This window comes from Mus caroli, chromosome 4 (assembly GCF_900094665.2).
Source record: "Mus caroli chromosome 4, CAROLI_EIJ_v1.1, whole genome shotgun sequence".
NCBI classification, from domain to species: domain Eukaryota; kingdom Metazoa; phylum Chordata; class Mammalia; order Rodentia; family Muridae; genus Mus; species Mus caroli.
In genome coordinates this window covers 132,792,741-132,793,426 of record NC_034573.1, presented here as the reverse complement: position 1 = coordinate 132,793,426, position 686 = coordinate 132,792,741, and the positions used below count along the sequence as shown (strand labels likewise).

General features: G+C 51.5%; 1 protein-coding gene across 4 annotated transcripts in view; it reads left to right on the top strand.

The window, feature by feature from the left end:
• The window catches only part of Prdm2 (PR/SET domain 2), a 101,197-nt gene extending 100,922 nt beyond the window's left edge, over positions 1 to 275 (top strand). For all 4 annotated transcript variants that reach the window (XM_021161466.1, XM_021161469.2, XM_029476797.1 and 1 more), the window contains one exon: positions 1 to 275. This exon is cut by the window's left edge and continues 1,705 nt beyond it. The gene's annotated coding sequence lies outside the window, so the exon portion shown is untranslated.
• Positions 276 to 686: the final 411 nt, after the last annotated feature.

Below are 686 nucleotides of genomic sequence, written 5' to 3'. Positions count from 1 at the left end.
TCTCTCTCTCTCTCTCTCTCTCTCTCTCTCTCTCTCTCTCCCTCTCCCTCCCTCCCTCCCTCCCTCCCTCCCTTTGCATGTGCAAACTGTGCTGGGTCACCCTTCAACACTTCCCAGATTGTCAGGAAAACCAAGAGAAAGTTTTGTCAGACGAGGTGTTTCCTGGTCAGTGGCGGTCTTCCCGAGCGAGCGAGTGGATTTCCGTCCCAGTGAAGAAGATTCAGTATTCTGCCATGTGAAGACCATGAACAATAAAAGTGCTGAGCGATTGTGAATCCCGAGTGTGTGCACGCTCATTCTCCGTTTTCAGACTTCATCTTCCCAGTTGGTGGATTGTGGGCTGGTGGAGCAAAGGTGGGGTAGGCTCTGATTTAGGAATGAAAGAAACCAGAGGCTTAGAGAAGGCCAGTGGTGGGGACGTCCTTGGTTGGGCAAGGTTTCTCTAGCTTCAAGTCACTCTCCCTTGCATCAGATAGTATGTTACCATATTCAGTTATGGCTGGTCAGTCTCATGATTGCAATACACTGTTGTCTTCCTGTGTGTGTGTGTGTGGGGGGGCGGGCCTGCACCCCAACAGTGATGCTAGATGTCCTAGAGCTGGAGTTAAATATGGCTGTGAGTCGACATGGGGGTGCAAGGAATCAAACTGGGCCCTTGGCAAGAGCAGCTCATGCTCCTAACTCCC